We start from the raw sequence: 21,746 nt of genomic DNA on the forward strand, positions 1-21,746 counted from the left end.
CCCACTCCCAAGGACCATGCATGAAACCTCAGTATCATAATGGACTACTCACTCTCAATAAACTTCCAAATCAATGCTGTTTCGTGTAGCAGCTTTCACACACTCTGCCTCCTTTATAAGATCTTCAAGTGGATCCACACGTAGACCAGAAAAATGGTCACCAATGCGTTCATCAATAGCAGACTCGACTAAAGCAACTCACTCTACATCAGCACCACCCTGAAACCCCCCTAAAAAACTGCACACCATCCACAACGCCTCTTCCAGACTCATCCTGAACATCCCACGCTGAAAACACATCACCGGACACCTGAGAGACCTTCACAAGCTACCTGTCGTCAAAAGAATCCCCTTCTAACTTCTCACACAAACCTACAAAACCCTCCACAATGCCAGATCTGCATACCTCAACCATCGCCTCTCCTTCTACACTCCCACAAAACATCTCTGCTCTGCCCATGTGGCTCTGGCCACCATTGCACAGATCCTCAAGACCATGGTTGAAGGAAGATACTTCTCCTACCTTGGAAGAAGACCAGGAATTTCCTGCCTCTGCACCACAGGCAATCACCATCGCTGCCGCAATTCAGGAAGGACCTCAAGACTTGGCTCTTTGACTGAACTGCAGACCCCCATACCCCAACTCAGCTCATAGAGACCCTCAGGGGTGAGTAGTCGCACTTCATAAGATTACTGATTGGTTGATTGATTGATTGATATTTGTTTGGATTTATATGTGCGTATACATATATATATAGGCAGTAAAGAGGAGGCCATTAATTTTGTAACAGCAATCAATATTAACTCGCAAAATCTAAGATTCACTGCTACTATAAGTGACACGAGTGTAGAATTTTTGGACGTGCTTGTATACATCAGTGAGGGGCACTGCAAAAAAAAACCTGGGCAATTTCATTTTGCATGTGCAGAGTTCTCATCCCCGTTACTTAATTCAGAGCATACCGTATGGGGAGTTCTTGCGAATTTGCCATATTTGTAATTTAAATACTCACCTAAATGAGTGTCAGCAGGATGCCTTTGAACGTTTTTTAAGTTCAGGGTATAAAAGGTCCATGCTAGTTCAAGCCCTGAGTAAAGCTAACGAAAAATCCATGGAAGAAATACTAATACCAAAAACTGAGCGCCAGCCAGTTCAGGTTCCCTCAATTGATGGTAACGATAGTGATAAACATAACATAACCTAAAATCTGGCAGGGGACACGAATAGAAGTGGAAAAATTCAAGAGGTTTTGAACATCAATAGCCTTAATCTACATTTAACGGCCTCTTTGAGCACTGAGAGTGTCTATTTCCTTGATGTACAGATATACATCAGGGAAGGCAAGCTGGCACCAAAATTGCACCAAAAGCCTACGGCTGGCAATTCAACCTTGCACGCAAGCAGTTCTCACCCTCACCACCAAATACAGAGTATTCCATATTGTGAGATGCTCCGGCTCAAATGTATATGCAGCTGTGAGGATGATTTAAAGACAGCACAATTAGCCAGTCATAATAGGTTTTTAGAAAGAGGATACTCTAGGAAGTGCATCACCGCTGCTATTGCTAGGAGCAATACAGTAAGGAGAGAATCTCTCCTCGACCAAGCTACATCATTAGAAGGGATTAGATCTGAATAGGAGGAAACATTTAGAATCATCCTGAGATACAACAAACAAAAAAAGGCCATCAAAAAGATTATCAAGAAAAATTGGCCTTTGGTCCGAAGCAACCTGGTTATAGGCCACTGCCTATCCAATAGAGTGGCCATTACATACAGTGAAGCACCTTCAATGAAGGACACACTTGTCCACAATTATCCTAGCAGCCAATCAAAGGGTACATGGCTATCAGAGAGAAAAGGATTCTTCAAATGCAGGCTTTGTAAAGCATGTCAATTTGGGGTCAACAGGACATCCTATAAGACTCCCATAGAGCAGATCCCAAAGATCCCAAAGATCTGAAATACTTCCTGATTGATGCCGTCCCCCCCAACAAGAGAGGAGGAAACAGGGAAAAGGCCCTAAGGAGATTAGAAACACGCTACGTACTAGATCTGGATTCTAAGCAACCTGGGGACCTTAATGCCACTGAGGACTTGTACACGTGCCTCTAGATAGAACTTGGATATAGAGGAGATGTTCACACATGCACACATCTAAAGTTAGAGATCGATAACAACAGGTCCCCCAAAGTCAAACTGGCAGGGTATACTGAAACCGCTTAACACCCCTGTTTATTACCAACACAGTTCTTTTTAATAGAATTTTAGCTTTTTACACTAAGGTGAAATTTGCACACAGCACTTTGTTTTAGTAATTAGAATTTGCACCAGCACTTGTTATGTTAAAAACCTCAGGTTTACAAAATTGATGTTTACATTCTATTAATTACTTAGGCACTAGCATTTTAATCATGCCCACACTATCAGTCAATTCACCTCTAAAAAGCCAGTAAGGCGCTAAAAATCATGCAAGGGGGTGAAATACATATGAGCAGGTTTTAGCAGCAATGTTTAGATATTTTGAATGGGTTTTAACAAAATTCTTTTTAGGCAATATTTTACAGTTTTATAGTCTAAAATTCTTAACAGGAAGTTTGAGGTATTTATACCTGGACGCTGCATTAACCAAGACCTATTGATCTAAATCAGCAGCATGTTGTCAGTTTCTATTGTTGCTTGATGCCAAAACAAATGTAAAGTTTTAAATGTGCTAAAATGATTACACGCAATTTGTAAAGGTTTTATGGTTGAACAATTTGTGTTATCAAATGAATTTTAAAGGTATTTATACCAGGATGTTATTTAAACTGGAACTGACTTATGTGAACAGCATGTTTTCAATATCCATTGTTACCTTACGAAGACATTGCACATGTCACTTTAAGTAGATGGGAAAAACCCATAAAAAATGATTTAGAAGCTAACCTCTGACTGTGAAGATGGAGTCCTTTTGTTATATATATATATATATGTATATATATATATATATATATATATATATATATATATATATATATATATATACATATATATATATATATATATATATATATATATATATATATATATATATTACCTACTGGTGGTAGTTATAGTTAGGACATAGCATCCATAGGAAAAGCGTTTTTTTCCCCAATAACTTTGGCGTCGTTTGATGATTCTACGCAAAATTTTCAAAACTACTGATCAGCTCCAGTCAGCTCCTGTCTTGAAAGTTTTGGGGTGATTTGCCAAGAGGGGGCCGAAAAAAACAGGGGGTCCCAAAACTTGTTTTACTCATGTATTTTTCCATAGGAAACTTTAGACAAAGCTACAGCCCGAACTGCTGAAAGGCATTACACCAAATTTGGCAAAAAGGTAGGTCTTGGTTCAGAAAGAGTCCTTTTTGTTAAATGGTGTAAATCCGTTCAGTAGTTCGATAGATATTTGAAAAAGAAAAAGTTTCGATATCTAGGGCAGCGGTTGGTTCGCAAACCCTCCCAAACACAAGCTTCACTGTGATTGCTTTCCAACACTCCAAACCAGCGAGTGTTGGTAGCCATCTTGTGACTCAGTAGAAACGAGTCACAAGAAAACAGTAAAGTAAAGATAAAAAACGAGAAAAGGGGTAGGGTAGAAACACCCTGACCCCCTACGCCTGCTCAGGGTGTTCCACAAGGACCCCCAGGGCCCAACAAATCATGTTTTTTTATAATTTCGGTGGAATTCGTGATGGATTCGTGAATCCCGCCGAAATTATTAAAAAAATTGAAGTACAGGCTCCCACGCTTCATTCAAGGTGGCCCCCGGGTGGGCCAGGTCCTGGGGGCAATGCCCAATTCATAATTGCAGGGGCTCGTGGGGACCAGTGCAGCCCAGGGGACCACCACCTCCCCGGGGCTATGTAAAGTATATGCGGGAAGGCACGCAGCCCTCCTGCAGCCCTGGGGACAGCCACCTCCCTAGGGATTTTCTTAAATATTCGCAGGGGCACACGGCCCCCCTGCTGCCCCGGGGACCGCCACCTCCCCGGGGCTTTTTTGTAACAATAAAACCTGTGTGGGGGGCTCGAAATCCCCCCACGCCCCAGAGACCGCCACCTCCCCGGGGTACTAAAAATGTAAAAGCGGGGGACCATTACGGCCTCCAAAGCCCCGAGGACTACCACCTCCCCAGGGCTTTGCACACATTGGGAGGGGGGCCTTGTGGCCCCCCTCCTGGAGCCCTTTTTGGCCCTGGGGACCGCCACCCCCCTGGGCCGGCTCCTGCAGTGCCCACCCTCAGGACACTGCTATTTGCTGAGGAAGGGCGGGAGCCGTGCGGCTCCCGCCCTGTCATTGCAAACACTGGTTTGGATTTTGTAAGCGAGAGCAGGTTTCCTGCTCTCGCTTACAAAATCCAAACCAGACCAAATCCAAACCAGATTGCTTTTCCACAAGGGGAGCTGCATGATAGCAGCTCCCCATGTGTAAAAGCAATTCGGGCTCTCACAGGAGGCGGGGAGCCGGTGGGTACTTGGGGAATTGGGGCTCCCCCCACGGTCCCCAATGGAAAGGGCCAGCCCCGGGGGATGGGGTCCCCGGGGCCAGAAAGGGGGCCGTGCAGACCCCCTAAAGAAATACATTTTTTAAAAATGTATTAAGGAAAGGTCGCCCCCAGGGGATGGGGTCCCCGGGGCCATAAATGACCTGAGGAGGGGGCCACGCGGCCCTCTCAACAAAAAAAACTGGCCAAGCACAGAGGGATGGTGTCCCCGGGGCAGAAAATGGCCTCGGAAGGGGGGCCACACAAATTAGTGAATTGGTATGTACTAACTGGTATTGGTGTATCTATGGTTTTCGAAAATGGCAGTCTGTATTTTAGAGTGGGTGTATCAAAGATTATATTAGGGTATGAGGAGGTACATCAGATTATCACGTGGATGACGTCATCAGTGATGTCATTTGAGATGTCATTAGTGATGTCATCAGTGATGTCACTGACCATGTCATGAAAGATGTAATATGTCACATCATCAGCAGTGCATTGCGGGGGCGCGGGTTATAGTTAGCTAAACTAACTATAACGGCCTGAATTTCTCTGGTTTTGTATGAGTGAAATGTCTAACTAAATGTCCCTGAAGCCTGTGTTTTTTTCAGTGAATTTCTAAGGTTTTTTAAATGCTAATTTCTAACTATAACGTCCCAGAAACCTATGGTTTTTTCAGTGAATATATATATATATAAATATACATATAAGTATATTCTGTATTGCTCACTCTTTTTCAAGAAATCATCAACACTCCAGAGAAAGAGGTTATTTTTGTAGTTTATTTTCTTAGTGGACGATCTAACATCAGCGCGTTTCGGTATATGCAAACCTATGTCAAGACGCTGGCGATCAGAAGTTTAGTGCATTTAAACAGTCAAACTGTACTTGCCTTTACACAATCATAATGAAAGGACAATAGCCTGTCAGGCATATACCAGTGACATTTTGGAAGGGCTTGTTAATATATACATGCATATAACACAGATTTGGTATTCAACATTATACACATTCAGTTTTAACTGTTGTGAGCCCGATGCATATGAAGTAATCCAGACTATTTTGAGACCACACTAAAAGATATGGTGAGTAAGTTACATCAAAGAGACTTCTCAGAGATGATAATGAGTGCAGCACAGTTCAAATTTTCCAAACATAAAAGGGTAGATGTACTTTTTAGTGGTAGCAAGTGAAAAACAGAAATACTACTGAGCAAAACATCAGATTTATCACTACATTCCAGGACAAGCATCCCAGCATGAGGAAGGCACTCACATATTGGCATATCATCAAAAATGATCCAGTGACAGGGGAGTGCATTACTCAAGAAACCACAGATTACATTCAGGAAAATACACTCTATGAAGGACATCCTTGTCAAACGTGAGGTAACCACAGAGACTAAAACCTGGCTTAAAAGTAGTCTGGGTTTCAAAACAGGCTTGAAATACAAAAGCTTCATTAAAGGGAAGAAATCCCTGAACTGAATACATCGTTTTGAATAACACTGAAGATGAAGAAGACATTAACTTGCAAAACAGATTTTGCAGTATATGCACTATCTTGCTCATGCTCCAAAGTGTACATAGGGAGCAGTATTCTACAGGTACACAAGTGTATGCTTCAGCAGCTATGGGCTATACAGAGCAGAGATGTTATCTAACTAGTTGCCAACATTTTCAGCAGGTGCATGGAATGGACTACAGATTACTCACATACAGTGTCATTTATAGCATGCCCAAGAATGTGAGAGGAGGTTTCAGAGAAAGGTTGTTGAGAAAGTTGGAATCAAGATACATATTATAGATGGACAGTAAAGAACCATTTGGTTTGAATATTGCCTAAGAAATGTATATGCACGTACAACTACATGCGCATTCCTACCCGCTTTCTTTTAGACCACAAGTGTATATTTCTTTTTTAACCAGATTTTGTACATAGGTTTTTTACAGAGACAAATCCTGAAGGCATTTCTATGTAGATGAACAATTAATCCCCTCATATGCAAATGAGTATACAATTCTTCCCACGCCATGACACCTGAGAGCTAGCATGGCGTATTTGGTTTGGTTTATATTTAGTGTTTTCTAGTTTTTTTTGTTTATCATTGTGGTCATAAGATTTGATGGTTGGTCATTGAAGCTTTATTTTTTTAGACATAGACGATGGATTTGATTACACATCTCACGGGGACATTATTGCAGGCGTGATCAGATGATCAGTTTGTCAAAGTGTATCACATGTGATAGACTTCTTACATGTACTGACAAGGACGCACTGGATTATAATGAGATTGTGTGCATATAATTATATACACACCAAACAATGGTAATATGGCCCTAGTTAGAATACACTTTTCTACTTAACTTAGAATGTGCATGGCGTATGGCACTGGAAGACGCAGGATTGACTCTCTCAGGCCTTGATAGTAATATGTTAAACAATGTAAATTGATTGGAAGACACTGTTTCAAATATTGTTCAGGGTAAGCAGTTTCTTTCACTTAATTACCTGGTATTTCATCAGCAAGTATGTGGTTATGCAGGCTACAAAATGGTATGGATTTACAGCATCTAGAAGTGCCAGTCCACTAGTGCTTAATTGTATTACACTCATACATTTGTACTGATGATTAACAGTTCAAAGGCGGTACCCATACACGAAGAACATGTTCAAATTGTAGAGAAAGTGCTGAACTTTGGAGAAGTAAAATGTATTATCACCACTCCAGTCTATAGAACAGTAGAGAAGGCGTTGGATTTTGGAGGAGTGAAATGTACTATTCCTACTCCAAACAGCGCAACAATATAGACAGTGTTAACTGCGAAGAGATTCATTTTAGTATTCCTACTGCAGTCTTAGCAAGTAGGGAAAATACTTCAATTCAAACACATTACATATATGAGTAACTACATCAATGTAGAAAGAATAATAATTAACATAAAATATATATTTCTATGTATTAAACAAGTAAAAACAAATAATTTACATAACTATGATTAAACATTATCAATCAATAGATAATCAGTCAATTATTGATTAATTACTTTTCCACCCTCTACTCCTACAAACCTAGCAGCCCACAACTAAAAAATAACTAAACTATTCCATACCTTACATATTTTAAAGAAATTAAATAATTAACAATCAATAATTGTGAAATATTACTTAATTAGCTTTCTGCTCTATACACTGCAAACTATACATCCCACAACTAAAATATATGAAAAATAAATCAGTATTCAATTCTTTACATAATGAAAAATCAAATAAATAATTAACAATTAATAATTAATTGTTAATTAATTAGTTGATTTACTTCCTACCATATACCCCTATAAACCTAACAGCCCACATATAACATATAACATGATAAAACTGTATTACAGAAATCACACAATAAATATTAACCATATCATTAAATAAAATGTATTAAACAATTCTTTCTTAATTATTACCCAATTACTTTTCCACACTATCCCGCTACAAACCGAACAATCTGCTACGACACTATAAATTATTAATTAAAATTATTGAAAAATTCTAAATCACTTAAAATCACGAGCTATATTTTAAACACAGTAACATGTATATAAACAATATTAACACATAAAATTAATATATCAACTAAATCACATTAAAATAATAAAAAAAAGATAGTGTTAACCACTATATTTGAAAAAAAGATATTAACAACATTATTTACAATTATATTACTTACCTCAAAATACGAAATTCTTGTCAATGATATTTGTGCATCCCGATAAGTATGTGTCACAATATTTAATTTCCGATATTTCTGTCTCCCGATATTTTCAAATCGATATTTTGTCCAAATATCCTGAGTGTCACTTGCAGCCTCAGGCCAGGTAGTATTCTATTAAGTGCACATTTAGGAGTAAGCTGGCTACTAGACTAGAGGCCTTGGTAACATGTCTGGCGGTCCAAGGACCACCAGACCTGTGGGGGTGATGCGGTAGCGGTCTCCCGACTACCCTTGTACAACAAGGAAAGTCGTACTACCTTTGCCCTGCTGCAGCCACCAGAAAGCAGTGTTGTCATGGTCAGGAGGCAGTAGTATGCTTGTCGGGACTTCGGCGTTCTCACCAAGCATATTTCAAGTTTCCTTTCTGCCACAGTTTTCATGGTGGTTCCACTGCCATGAAAACCATGGTGGAGATGAAACAAAGGGGGCCCTACAGGCCCCCCCGGTGCCTCATGCCCTTTGAATGCACAAAGGAGGGCACAACATGTGCTCCGCCCCCTGGTGTGCATGCACTCCAGTTCCTGCACAGCATGGACAGTACACTCCATGCTTTGCAGGAACTGTTTTTGACGTTCCCATTGCGGTTTCCACTTTCAGGGCAGCGCCATGGGAATGTAAAAAACAAAGCACACCAGATAGGAGGATAGGTAAACAGGCCCAAAGTGTTTGTGATGGCATGTCAAACACAGCCTCATCTTGATAAATGTATCTCTACTTAGACTGTCATTTTCTAGAAATAGTACATCAATCAATTTCGATATTTGAAATAACTGTAAACCCTAGAGCAGGAATAACAAGGAATGTATTCCATACAATAGAAAGTGGTTTTAAATAGAGAATAAGTAACTGGATTTGACAAGAAATTATGTTAAAAGTACAGAATACCATACATGACCTTTCGTTGAGATTCCAAGTAGGAACATATACAACCCCATCACACAATTAACACTCTGTGTATTCAACTTGCCTTTGATAAAATAAACTAATGAACAAATCAAGGCTATCAGTGTGACTGGTTCACCAATAGACCCCTGACACCCAAATATATTCAAAAAAATCATCTGAGCATGTTCTGCCATCATACCTGAAAGAATGGTCAATAATTCGTCCCTTCCATTACTACAGCTTCCCAGTAATACAGAACATTTTACATCAAGCACTGCTCCAAAGAAACAAGGATTGGACTATTGGGTTCAGCAAACCAGAAACGTATAACCAACAGATTGCTTCTGGGTAAGCTTGTTGAAAATTCAGCATTCTTCTCGGCTATCTGATTTGCTCCAATAAAAATAAATAGCACTCGGACAGAAAGGATGCCAACCAGAAGTGCAGTGATTCTGGTGTGGTTGCAATTTAGGATGGTCTTAAGTATGTTGACTCTAATGTAGTTGTTGCCATATACCTACTTAACAACCATCTACTACTCCTAAGACTAAGCAACACTGAATACAGGCTTCAGCTCTTAAACGGATCAAATTATATTTAATGCAAAGAGCTAAACATGTCATACTTCCTCCTTTCGTCTCAGCAGAATTCACTGCATTTTTATGTGTCCTTGATGATTATCCCTATTCAATTTATTTCAGTCACAAATACCAAAGGTGACCACTTCTTTCAAAATGATTCATTACATCAATGCTGATGAGAGGCATATCATCCTAAAATTGAAAACCTCCTCAGACCTTGACCCCTGAGGACTCAGACGATAACTTCAGACAGGAGAACATTGAATGCTACAGAATCACATAAAGTTAAAGTCCTCAAAAACATAAATCATCACTAGTGGATCATGGGACAAATATGAGTCTTCACCTCATGGCCTAAGGAGATTGGACTGTCCCCAATCAACTTAACAAATTAAAAGAATTTCTGTGTGATATAAACCAACAATCTCTTACTCAAACGTTGAGCAAACTAGTGACCAAAGGTGTTCTTGATACCATGAGAAGACAAGGCTTTATCTTTCCTGACTTCATTTCTGTCAAACAGTCTAGACCTCAATAGTTCTATTGTGCTATCACATCTTTACTATGTCAGTGGGCTCTATAATGGACTCCACACCAAAGAATCATTAGAGCATTATGAATTCAGGACAATAAAACACGGTGCAAAACAAGTTCTAAACCTCAGCTGACATCTGACTACCAGTTGCAAGATCAATGTCATTCAAAGCTCTCTGCATTGCTGAATAAGCTATCAATGGACTTTCTACAATCTAAGCTCAGGTTCTACAACCAGAATAGGACCCAAAATGGCCCGCTGTTGATCTGCACTGGTGGGAGCTATTTTAATGTATAGAAAAACAAGCACTGGAACACCCTCTTGAAGAAAGTAATGGCAATCAGCAATCACCTAGAAATCATACAAGCAATAAAAACCTGGCTGTTCTATAAAACATGATTTCAACTGATCTGAGTACACAAACTGTGTATGTTTGTAAATTAAATATGTGATTTTGTCTCTCACACTTTTTTATATCTCAGCTTATGCAGTAATGCATTGGTACATGTCTGCTGCAATATGATTTGAGCTCACCTCCAGATCTTATGCAAGAGACCAAACTATTTTATTCACTGGTCACTGCTGACCGAACAATATTCACACCAATCATAGCAAACAAAGCAGAATCATCCTGCGAAATCCTGGGTCTTCATTAGGGGTAGGAAAGTACTATTTATATATAATACACAACAATCTCTCTTGGAGCTCCAGTCTCAAGATCTTAATCTTGTCTGTTTTCTCTGTGAGATCTAGGCTGGTTGGGAGAAATGACGGTTTGGACTTATATGATGTGTCTTCATAGGTGTGTGTGAGACAACCTTAAACCCAAGGCACCAATGTAACCCTCCAAACTCTCCTAAAGGAGTATATCCGCCAGGTCTAGGATTCGCTTGCATGATGTCTCACCTGCGGATGCTGCTACTGACCAGCCTTTGAAACACACTTTCTGAAACATGCTCGGATTCTAAACAGGACATTTAGTGTGGACACACTGACCTAACACAAGTGTTTGGGGAAACCTTTCAATTCTTGTCAAACTATATTATGCACAATTATTGTCTATCTTCAGGGAAATGTTCAGAGGGGATGTTTTTATTAAACACTGACATTACTATCCCACGGGAAAGACATTTGGGTTCCAGGGGATTGGAAGGACCAGTTCTGTGCTCTCGGGAAATTCCACTTCTCTCCATCACCTCTTGGACATGTCATGGGAGGAAGGCTACTTGTCCATCATCCCACATCAAGTTAATGTTTAATGCCAACCCTGCCAAAGAGGAGACATATTGTCCTGTCCTGGGAACCCCACCAGCCGTCTGTTTGCTTTACTCACCGTCCTTTGCTGCCATTTCTGCTGGGTAAAAGTTAATGATCCACCTGGAGTCCAGAAGCAGACGTCGCGATCCGGAATCAGGGTATCGTGATGTTGAATTTGGACAACACTCTTAAAAGAAAGAGAGACAAGATTATGTGTCATTCCCATGCACCAAAGCTGTAGGCTCAGAATCTATCCATGTGTTTATGTTGTAACACCACTTTATTAAGGAGGTTTGCTAGAAACTTGGCAATTCTTGGACCGTGACAACGTAGTTGTTCTGGAACCAGGGTTGACGTCAGTGTAACAAACTGGTTAATGAGCAAAAGGGCAGTGTGGGAACGCTCTGCCAGCACTGATTGTTCTTTGCCCTGTTCCCTTGTCATCACTTCTCAAAAGGATGATCTCAAGGTCTATATTTGTATTTATTTATGCTTTAATATGACAGTACACGTTTATTGTTTCATTGGTAACCGCGAATTTTAAATTGTGTTAGAACAGGAAAATCATTCACACGTATTTGTATGTGCTTCTCCTTTGAAAATATCTGCAAATGAGTGGTCGCAGAATCCACTACAAATGGGTTTGGCATAAACAAATCATGCATAATAAATAAATACCTCAGTGGGTGACAAGTGGATTGAAAAAAGTGGAGATATAGCTTTGGTTGTTTGACATCACTTTAAAACGTATTGTACAGCACCTATGAGGCATAATCGTACCAGCCCAGGGAGCTAATGTCCAGCTAGGGCTAGGTCGAGCACTGGAACAAGGGGATGCATTTTTCGTGTTGCATTACAGGAGGAATTTTTAAGAAATTGTAAAATCACTGTAAACTGAGATGTTCAATATTTTAATCAAGGCACACAAATAACTTAGCGTGTACATGGCTAAAATCTGAAAAGTGTTCCGATGTATCTGAAAGTTGCAGGGAATAAGTATATTTTAAGCATCGATTTTAGTTTGTGAGAAATATGTTTTTCTCCTAGAATCAATTCTTTTGTCATATTCGAATATATTTTTGGCACAAAACCCTTTTTTTCAATTGTTGAGCTATTGGCGAGGTGTGTTTATAAAAGATTCCATTAGCTTTTTTTGTGTGAAAGAAAAGATATGTTTCTGCCATTTGTCTGAAAAAATGTGATAGTTTTAAAGTGTATTTTACCACAATTTACCTACTTAGGGGTCGATTCCGATCCTGGAGAAACCGGGTACGAACCGTCGGTCTGAGCGTTTTCTCCGTCCGACTTGTACCCGGTAAAAACACCATACAAACATGCAAGTACGATTTGCACGGAAACACCATTTCTGTACGAATCGTACAAAACACCGACGACACAAAAACACATACAAATGTGATCCGGAACAGCGCGTACGCGACATGCGGCCGGAGTTAGGCAGCTTTTTACGTACCAGCAAGTATGATTCGTACCGACAGCACTCCGGACGGCTATATTTTTACGGCACACAAAAAGTACCGGTAAAGCTAAGTACGCTGCGAAGCGTGAGGAAAAGGGGGCCCGGTACGTGCCGGACACCCCCCCAGAACCCCCGTATGTCCGTGACGTCCCCCCAGCCCCCCGTATGTCCGCGAAGTCCCCCCAGCCTCCCCCGTATGTACGCAACATCCCCCCAGCCCCCCCGTATGTACGGTGCGGACCCCCACCCCCCGTATGTACGGTGCGGACCCCCACCCCCCTGTATGTCTGGTGCGGACCCCCACCCCTCCCCCGTATCTACGGTGCGGGGTGGGGTGGGGGTCCGCACCGTACATACGGGGGTGGGGTGGGGGTCCGCACCTTACATACGGGGGGTGGGGTGTGGGTCCACACCATACATACAGGGGTGGGGTGGGTGTCCGCACCGTACATACGGGGGTGGGGGTCCGCACCGTACATACGGGGGGCTGGGGGGACGTCGCGTACATACGGGGGGCTGGGGGACATCGCGTACATACGGGGGGCTGGGGGGACGTCTCGTACATACGGGGGGCTGGGGGGACGTCGTGTACATACGGGGGGGCTGGGGGGACGTCGTGGACATGGGGGGTGTTCGGCGCGTATGCGGGCACATGTTTGGACGTCTCCATGGTTGCTGTGGAGGTCCGCTCCGCACGGTGTTTTTACCATACGGTTGTGGATTCGGACGGACGGGACGGATCGTACTTGCGCGTTCGGACGTCGGTTTGCCGAGTCGTACGTAAAAATGTCCGGGGATGTGTCGGACACTTTTTCCGACCCGAGGACGTGTCGGGGTATATTCCCAATGCCATTCATATGGTGTTTTTTACATACGAATCGTACTTGCCAGTTTGTACGGGACTTGTACGATTCGTACGTAAAAAAATCCGGATACGATTCGTACGGGGAATATTTCTCCAGGATCGGAATCGACCCCCGAGCCTCTCGGTAAAGACAATAAAGTATGTCTTATTAAACACAAAGGCTGTTAAATTGTTTTTTAAACCATAATAGGCTTGGACATCCTGCCTTACCCTGTCACATGAACCTCTAAAGACAAAAAAAAGAGAAGCCGTCAGTTTCATTCCAGTCAAAGACGCATGCAAGGAACCCTTTGTATAAGCACTAGGCTGATAACCTAATTACTTGAGTCTCGACTTTTTAACAATAAATTAGAATTGATGATTGTGCTAAATGACTATTTTAAAAATCACTTTATTAAATTGGTGCTGCAAGAAAAAAATGTGGCTCTCTTTTTGTAGTTGTAGCGATGTTTGTAATAACTAGACACATAGTTATTGTATGCACACAGAGGTTGCAAACAGTACTTGCAAATTTCACCCTTCAATTTGCGATGCAACCTGTGTACTAATAGGTCACATAGAGCAACGGACATTTTAATACGGTCCCAAATCAAAAAATTCGAGCAACAGCGCATGCGCTGTTCTAGGCTCAATCTAAAAACCTAATGAATATCAAATATTAAGGGGCTTATTTAGAAGTCCATTGTGACGCCGGTGCGTCACTTTTTTTGATGTACCGGTGGCGCAGTGTGCCTACCTATATTTACAAGGCCACATTAAGCCACCTTGAGTGGCTTTTCTGCGCCTTGTAAATATGGACCCCTTTCACACATTACTCTGCGTGAAAGGGGTGTACCATGAGGGCTGCTGTGGATGTTCCCATGCAACCTCTGTGGAACCTGACGGCTTCCTTGATTTACAAGATTTTGTAGACTTGGGAATTTGTCAGATTCCTATGCCTCCGAGGCGTAAGGGAGGCGCAAAAGGAGAAATACCTCAATTTCACTACGTTGGTACATTGTATCTGCGCGATATGCACATTGAAAACCCTTGGGAATGGATACCATTTCTCTGGCCATTTAATAATATATAGATTGCCTCCAAGTCATGCAAAGGATAGCTTACAAGGTAATATGCATGTGCTACAAGGTCTTTAATCAAACAGGTACAGATTCCTGATGGGAAACCACTCAATATTATACATAATCTTTGTTTGGATAATGCCACCTCTATGTTGTAAAAGTACATAATTTGGGTGTCTGGCTCTTCCCTTAATTCTCCTTACTTTGGCCTGGCCTTTTTTGTCCTTCAATTACTTAGAACTGGGTTCTCCAAAGTCGTCCTGGAGGGCCGGATCCATGCCAGATTTTCAGCATATACCCATTTTAGATAAATGTATTTATCTTAAATATCCGGCATTGATCCATCCCTCTAGGACTGACTTTGGAGAACCCTGCATTAGACAGTAAATTTTCACCAAACATTTTCAACTTGTAACTACTTGTAACATTCGACTCATGACTAAATATGCAATTGAGTGAAAGTCAATGGGAAAATGAAACAAAGTCTGATGAAATAGCTAAGGGAACAGTATTGGGTTCCCAATGTAGAATCATCATCATCCAAAGCAAATGGAGGTAGCACCTCCCCAAATCTATTGCGGAAATTCCACTATAATGAAGGAAACAAATAAGGTTGCAGGTAAGTTTCAACAAAAATGGTTGTCACGTTAGAGCAGGGATACTTGGCAGGAGTGTATAGTGTAGCTTCCTCTCTCATATATGGGCACTGGGAATGTCCGCCAGAAGTGGGAAGACATTGACTGTAACCACATTCCAGTTCTCAGGAACATATTGGGGTAATATGTAAGAATCTCCAGTCACTATATGCACCTGTCAGTGTAAGACTGTCAACATGGACTTGTTCATGAGATCTTCCATACTGGAATAGTGTTTTTCAGAGTTGGGTGAAAGTGTTGGCAACTGTTCTGGAATCAGTTCAGATGGTCAGTACATCACATGGAAGTCACTTCAGACGAGGGCAAATGGCTGACATATATTGAACGGTGGATGACTATAAAAACAGGTGCCCAGAAGAATGAAGAGAAATAGAGGTCACAAGCAACAAATGACTATTTGTTCAACATGTCTATTAGTCTCAGGCTACTGCCGTCTGTGTTTCCCTGACTTGCCTACAAAACATAGATTGTTGATGTGTTCAGTTATGGCCTTGTTTTATGGACCTGCATTACAAATAAAGATCACTATAATTAACATGGGCTTTGATTGTTGGTGGCCTAGGGTGTTTTAAAAGGTCTCTCTAGTTTTAACCATGGTCTGTGTGTCATGGTGCTTTCTGTACACACTACCTTCTATGTTGATTTGTATTTAATTGACCTGTGTAACAGGATCTGCAGTTCATGGCACATGTCTGTTTGAAAGGTCCACCAAACATGTTTGTTGGAACAACTTGTGGTTATGATCTGTATTTGCTCTACAAGAGGAATAAAGATGGGCTGATGTTCTAAGAAAAGAGACTTCTGTTACATTCCGCTGCCAAATATGTATGGTCGGCCAGTCTAGTAAATCCATCTTTTGCTATTCATGGCAAAGGAGCTTGTTTGGTAAAACAGACTACTTGGATACTAGGAAACAATAATGAAAGACGAAAAAAGAACAAGCACGGATACTTGCTCAAATCTCAGGGTTTTTGCTGATATTAAGAGCAAGAGACCTCATGGGGTGGAGAGACAGATTATCTCCTTGAAGTCACAAATTCATCTAATGAACAATTTCACTGCTATTCGCGTTTAGGCTGCTACTTGCTTGTTTGTCACTGTATGGGTCAACTACACCCCAAGCTCACTGATATTTGAGACACGTAGATATCTTCATAGTTCTGATGATAGCCTCTTCAACTTTAGTGGTTACTACGATGGCGGAAACATGTCAACTAAAGTCAGGACGGTGGGTTACTAATTTCCCTCTTCCAATCGCTCATGATCTTTTAATCTTTTCTGAAAAACCTAGAAGCAATACATCATTGACATTTATTTCAAGACAATCTTATTTTCCTTTAGAACTGCTACATCTGATCCTCTCACATTGAGTGGTTGAGCCCTTACTGACATGACTGTTGTTGGGAAGCAGACATAGCAAAGATGAATGCCACAAACTGCTTTTCACAATTAATCATTGTGTCTAGCATACAGCAGTAACAAGCCAAACTTTTGATATCTGCAGCCTAGCTATACCACTTTGTGTGTACTAGTATATTAGGGAGGAGGTATTTGCAGGGCTTTGTTTTCCTCTCTCTCCTTTATCATTGTATGTAATCATCATACACTCCCAGGGCTGCGTAGGGACTGTGGGGGATGCAATGGCAGGTCCTGATGCCAAGAAGGGGTTGGAGCAGACAATTAAGAGCTGGTGCGCACCACTGCTGCTTTAGTCATGGTGGGGTTTTAGCATGTTACTGGTAGTGGTGAAAGCAATGAAAATGCTTGGTTAATCCAGTCAGCTCTTGCTAATAATTAGGCCTGGGCGAAAATTTTGTTCCGTTCGCGGAAATTGCGATAATTTGACATTTTCGCGTTCCGCGGAAAGCGCGAAAATGTCAAAATTTCCTCATTCCACAGCTTAGCGATAATTTGGTTTTTGCTCGCGCTGTAAAATAATACATTCTTGCGCGCGCGCGATCTCCTTACCTGAATCCCTGCGTTCACCGACAAGTTTTCTTGATCCGGTCGCGTTCTCCATGAGATGTTGTATTGTTTTTAGCCATTTGCGCTGTCTCGCGACAGTTCGCGCCCGCAGTGACGTCATGCGTCGCGCGATCACGTCTTTCTACTCGCGATCATGCACCACGAGACAACTGAAAACAAGATGGCCGCTCCCACGAGCAACCACATGGGTAAGTTGGCGAGCCGCAACCATGCAGAAAATCTCGCGAACATGCGGGAAAAAAACTTCCGCATCTTCGCGATATTTCCGCGTGTTTGCGATAATTTTTAACATTTTCGCGATAATTTGCGAAAGTGGATTTTGCAAATTCCGCCCACCCCTACTAATAATCTTGAAGGGGTAAATTGGCGTATAAGGGTGGGCTGCTAGGGAAAGCGATAGAAGATGTTCCCTATCCCATCAAGACATGGTCATATCTGCCTATGAAGCAGTTATTTATTTCACATGGGCACTTTACCCGATATGTAGAACTGCACATTGGCCTTCACACCTATAGCTTTGCACACTGCCACTTTATCGGTAGATTTACCATTAACATCACAGTCAAGTATATATAGTCTTGTTAATCAGGGAAAAAGTTACCTTATGAGGAATTTCTTTTAGATTTATAGGTAGGTGTTTTTCTTGGTGTGCCTTATCTGATCCCAGCTAGCCTTTTTTATGCTGGTACTTTCACTTTTATACCACGAAAGGCAGCAAATAGTGATAGTGTCTTCCAGTTAAAAAGTGCAAAGGTTGCTTTGATACTTAATAGTTTTTTAAGATTCTTTTAGCTAAACATTTTATAATGTATGATTTTTGCAATGTTTATGGTTTTACTTGACTAATAAGCTATTGTTAGAAATGGGGGTCTCTAGTTGGCAATGGTTTGCACCTTTGCCTAAGTAGGAACCCTTCTTCCTAGCCAGGGTAAGGGGGATACACTTCTAAAATAACCCATGCTCATCCTCTTGGTAGCTTGGCACGAGCAGACAGGATTATCTCAGCGGCAGTGTGTAAAGCATTTGGGCACATACAGTAATGCAGTGAAAACACTACAAATGGACACCACATCAGTTTAGAAAAATAAGTAATCTTTATCTAAACCAGCCAAGACCAAAAACGACAAAAGTCCAACATACAGTACTTATAAATAGGTACTGAGCAAGATAACCTTAAAATTGCAGAAATATCTCAAAAACACAGTTCTTCCGAGTCGGTAACTCTGTCCGGGGCTACCGCAATGCTGCAAATGGCACAGTCTAACAGGTCAGCTGCAGTGTCAACAGACTGGTAGACAGTACCTTTTTCATTGTGCCCAATCCCATTGGTTAGAGTCGGTCGGGGCAACCGTTGTAGTTGCGATGCGAAGTGAAGCAGTGCAGCATGCGGTGCCCTCAAGGGGCGGTGCTGACAGTGGCTCAGTGACGGTTGTCGAACGGTGTTGGTGAGACCAGGGCTGTGATGTGGAGTGAGGCGGTGCTGGCAGGTCACAGTGCAGGCGACGGAGCGGATCGATGTTCCAGCAGGCAGCGACGGTGTCCGTGAGATCCTGATGGTAGAGTGAAGGGAGGCGTTGTGGAGTGCAGTGCCCACAGGATGTGGGGCAAGCAGTGGCTCACAGATGGTCGTCCAAAGGTGATGGTGAGACCAAGGTTGTGGTGCGAAGTGCAGCATTGCCTTCTGTGCTGTCTGCAGGACATGAATCCAGCGATGGACTCGGTGACAGAGTTTGCTGCTCTTCTCCTCTGTGACAACTGAAATCCCCTGTTCCAGAGATTGTGCCCAGAAGGATGGTGAAATCTTTGCTGTTCCTGAGACTTCTTGAACAGGTGGCAAGCTCTACTTCTAAGCCCTTGGAGACGCCCTTCAAGCAGGATACACACACAGTTCCTCTCCTTGGCAGAAACAGCTTCTGCAGGCCAACACCAGACAGCACATAGCAAAGGGGTAGTACTTCTCCTTGGCAGAGGGTCCTCTTGAGTCCAGAAGTAATCTAAAGTCCGGGGTCTGGGCCCCAACATTTATATTACAATTTATTTTGTTCTCTGGTGGCAGAGAAGCCGAGACAGCATTGTGTAAGGAAGACCAGGCCCATTAAGGTGAAAGGAGATCTCCTCCCCCAACTTAAAATGCATCCCTGGTCAATTCAGCCCAGCCCTGACACATCCAGGCAAGGCAGAACACACCTGGAAACACCCCAAGTGGCAGTCTGCAGTGAATGCACATCTCCAACCCCTGTCACTCAAAAACCAGACAATCAATACACAACCCAACACAGACACACAGGAGAGATATATTAATAAGATGTTATAAATAAACTCCCATTCTATCCTAAGAGACAGATAGCCTTTCAACAGTGAAAAACAAAATTCACTGTAGTTCACTATCAGGACATGTTACACACATCAGTACATGTCCTACCTTTCATGTACACTGCACCCTGCCCACAGGGATACCGTGGCCCTACCCTAGGGGTGACTTACATGTAATAATAGAGAAGGTTAGGGCCTGGCAAGTGGGTGCACTTACCAGGTCGACATGGCAGTAAAAACTCCATGCAGACACTGCAGTGGCAAGTCTGAGACCGGTTTTTAAAGGACTGCTTGTGTGGGTGGCACAATTAGTGCTGCAGGCTCACTAGCAGCATTTTCCTTACAGGCCCTGGGCACATGCAGTGCCCTATACTAGGGACTTAGTAGTAAGTCAGATACGCTTTTATGCTATTATGGAAACACCTATCCATAATAACAATTTGCAGAAGGAGCACTTGCAATTTGGCACTGAACAGCAGTGGCAAAGTGCCCAAAGCATGTAGACCAGCAATAACAAAGTCCAGCACACAGCAAAAACACAGGAGGCTGAGGCAAAAATACAGGGGAAAACAACACCAAGAATGCCAGGTCTAACAACTGTTTTCAATCACAGTGCCTGTGTGGCAAGACTTTGGCAGAAGGGGGATACCAATCTCTCTCTCTTCAAAGAATTAACAGAAGGCCTTAACTCATCATAAGTAAAATGGTCAAACAGCATTATACCCATTCCTCCTTTGGCTATTCCATTTGTTAAAGGTCATTGGGGTCTATATTTCTGAGAGATGGCCATGACAATGATAAAGGATTTAGCATTGAATGCTATATTATAGCCTTAGAGTCCCACGTAGCAGGGTCGACCGGCCATTAAAGACCCGCTCCATGTGGCTCGGGTCTTTAACAAGGGAGTGGACCTTTAATGGCTGGTAGAGCCCGCTGCGGAGGGCTCGAAGGCTACTAAAACATTCCTCCCCTAGAGGGCAGAATGTTCTAATTTGTAAATCAAAAATCTCACGGAGTCTGAGGGGGTTGAAATCCCCTCTGGCTCCATGAGGCCTTTGTTCACAGCAGCAGATGTGTACAAACATTGGAAACATTAGATTAATTCCTTCTCTGTGTGAGTGTTAGTTTGAATAGCAATCAGTCATTTAATATCTTCTTTCCTGTTATAGGCCCAAGTCCAGGAAAAGGCATTTAGAATTGCTATAGCCTTAAAGTAGAATACTGGTATGATGGGAGCTCCTTCATAGGCAATGACGTGGCAGAAGATAAATAGTGGCTGGTAATGGTAGTCTTCATTGTACATTCCTGTTTTCAAATGAAACTTTTGCTTTCAATGTGCAGCATGCTCTTACATATTAACAGCCCCTCTACCAACAGTGAAATCAGTCCCCTTTTAAAGGAGTGGCTCCTCCGTTTGAGTGGTGGAGCGTCCACCCACAAAAAAATAGGCCCAGGCCAGAGCTGAAGTATTAAATGGTAATAAAGTTTATTTATTACCATTTTCTTTTTATAGCAACCCACCGGTCCCAAACTAAGTCACAGGTCAGGGCGGAGGCCAGTGCTGACGAATGGCAACAGGGAGCTGTTCACTAAAGTTTAAAATGTGCATGTCACTTTGGCTATCTGTCTTGCGACAGCCGGCCAAACATGAGCATTTTAAACTTCTCTAACCCAGCTGTCTTAGACAGCTGGGTTAGAGAAGGCTCAGACCCCCAAAGCTCTTGAGAGCACTGTGTGAGTCCACTACCTTCAGTTCTGGCACTGCTCTCATGCTGGTGAGAGCAGCACCAGTAATGGTTAGGGGAGTTGACTGGTCCCACGTTGGAGCCTGCCATGTGAAAAGACCGAAGGAGG

The 21,746-nt window shown here is 42.2% G+C and overlaps 1 protein-coding gene across 4 annotated transcripts in view; it reads right to left on the reverse strand.

The window, feature by feature from the left end:
- HPN (hepsin) overlaps positions 1-21,746 on the reverse strand; it is a 445,048-nt gene that overhangs the window by 218,896 nt on the left and 204,406 nt on the right. For 2 of the 4 annotated variants that reach the window (XM_085616008.1, XM_085616006.1), the window contains exon 2: positions 11,611-11,721. The exons of the other annotated variants lie outside the window; for them this stretch is intronic. The gene's annotated coding sequence lies outside the window, so the exon portion shown is untranslated. The remainder of the gene's footprint in view (positions 1-11,610; positions 11,722-21,746) is intronic. 4 annotated transcript variants of the gene reach the window in all.

Source organism: Triturus cristatus, chromosome 7 (assembly GCF_964204655.1).
Source record: "Triturus cristatus chromosome 7, aTriCri1.1, whole genome shotgun sequence".
In the NCBI taxonomy this organism is placed as follows: Eukaryota; Metazoa; Chordata; class Amphibia; order Caudata; family Salamandridae; genus Triturus; species Triturus cristatus.